This window comes from Fukomys damarensis, unplaced genomic scaffold (assembly GCF_012274545.1).
Source record: "Fukomys damarensis isolate Sample0158 unplaced genomic scaffold, DMR_v1.0_HiC HiC_scaffold_16, whole genome shotgun sequence".
Taxonomy (NCBI): Eukaryota; Metazoa; Chordata; class Mammalia; order Rodentia; family Bathyergidae; genus Fukomys; species Fukomys damarensis.
In genome coordinates, this window is record NW_022900928.1 from 29841772 (window position 1) to 29843726 (window position 1955).

At 58.0% G+C, this 1955-nt stretch overlaps 1 protein-coding gene across 2 annotated transcripts in view; it reads left to right on the forward strand.

Annotated features, from left to right (window-relative positions):
- Window positions 1–1955, forward strand: part of Tsku (tsukushi, small leucine rich proteoglycan) — a 14311-nt gene that overhangs the window by 933 nt on the left and 11423 nt on the right. The window contains exon 1 of one of the 2 annotated variants that reach the window (XM_010614092.3): window positions 676–810. The exons of the other annotated variant lie outside the window; for it this stretch is intronic. The gene's annotated coding sequence lies outside the window, so the exon portion shown is untranslated. Of the gene's footprint in view, window positions 1–675; window positions 811–1955 lie in introns of those variants that run through there. 2 annotated transcript variants of the gene reach the window in all.

Below are 1955 nucleotides of genomic sequence, written 5' to 3' on the forward strand. Positions count from 1 at the left end.
CGCTCTGCCTCTGCCTCCTGCGGGCGGGCTGGAAGGGGGCGAGGCTGGGTCCTGCCCGGGCCCCTCAACTTTTCCCGACCCGGCGACGTTCCCCGCGGCCAGGGGGCTTCCAGGAGACAAAGGCTCTGCCCGGTGACCGTGGGCATGGGCCGGAGCCTCCGGGGTCTTTGTGCGGACACGTGCATCCCACGGCTGTGGGGCTTTGTGGGGTTGGGCTCCGTGCCGTGCTTAGGTCTCAGCCTTTGTGTGTCCGCTGCTTCGCGTGGCTCCTCTGCGCCCGTGTCCGCGCTGGTGGGCTCGCGCGCGGGTGTGGGTGGGCGCACGGACTCGTCCGCGCTGTCGACGTGTCCGGGTGGGTGACCGAGGAGCGAGTGCGCGCTGGGAGCCGGACACCGCCCAGCTCCCCGCTCCTCCGCGGTCCACCCGCCCCCCTACTTGGCTTCAAACTTTTCTCTGGGTTCCTCCGGCAACAGTCTGCGTCCTCCCCGCGGCCGCCAGCCCGGAATGGTGGCGGGGTTGGGGGGTCCTGGCAGCCCCCCTGCCTCTCATCTCCAGAGGTCGTCTGGGCTGCTAGGGGATGGGAGAAGATTGGTAGGTGGGGGATCGGCGGCGTCCCGGGACTGGCCCGGGCTTGGATGGGGCGGAGCGAGCGGGACACCCTTGCGGGACACCTCGGGGAAGAGGGAGGGAAGAGTAGGTGTGATCTAGAGACTTCTGCCTAGTCCGGAGACCGGCTCCAGCCTTCGGCTCGGTTTGGCGATCCTCCAGGTCTGCAGCGCATCGGGGTGAGGGTACCAACCCTCCCATCCGGTAGGTGGGAGCCACCGCCCATCTGCCCTCAGGCCTGCTCGCCGGGCCGCCCCCCAGGATCCGGGAAAGAGGGAACTGTGCGCACACTGTTTTGCAATGGGATGGTCAGTGGCCTACTGTAGGCACCGACCTCCCTAAAGTGTTGTTGGGCTTAACAGAGTCTCAGTCACCCAGAAGAGAGGGATGAGAAGTTACACGCCACTCGAACTTGTTTTCGGGATAACCAGCAATGCCCTCGCACACTGAGTCTGGCAAGGTTACTCAAACCTCTATCTTTGCTAGTTATGCTGTGTGCTTGGTATAGGTTTAGACATTTAGATCCCAGATACTGGCCAGAGAGGGAGGGGGCACAGTCCCAACAGACTTTTTATTTTGGTATGAGGATCAAACTCAGGACCTTGTGCTTTCGAGGCTGGTGGTGCCACAGAGCTAAATCCCTGGCCCCCAACGGACTTTTGATCCTGTGTGGCATAGATAACCTTCACACCTGCCCCCACCCCAACTAGAATCTGTAGTGAATTGTCTGGAAAGCTGCAGACCAGAATGAGGCCACTGGCCATTGCCATAGGGAGGAGGGTGGGAACTTTGCTTCTTTCTCTGGGCCTTCATCCCCCTTCTGGAGGAGGAGACATGGACAGCCTCTTTCCCTCTTTTTGGCTGGAAATTTTGATGTGTAACATACAACTCCTTTCTGACTTGATCAATTTGTGGGAACTAACTGTTCCTGAGGGAGGAGAGACCAGAATGCAACTCATGGCTTCCACTGCCCTTCTCCACTGGCTCAAAGGCAAAACAGACTCAAAAATGGAGGGAAAAAACAGCTTGTGGGTAAGCAGAGATCAGATCAATTTTCTTCTTAGTTCAGACTTCTGGTTCAAAGCAGCATTGGTGTACTTAAGAGTTACTCATTCTGCTGGCCATAGTGGCTCACACCCCAGTGATTGCAGCTATTCAAGATGCTGAGGCAGCTGGGCGTGGTGGCACACACCTGTAATCCCAGCACTTGGAAGGCTGAGGCAGGAGGATTGCTGTGAGTTGGAGACCAACCTGGGCCACATAGTGAGTTCCAGGTCAGTTTCAACTACATAGTGAGACCCTGTCTCAAAAAACCAAAAAAAAAAAAAAAAAAAAAAAAAAAAGGCCGA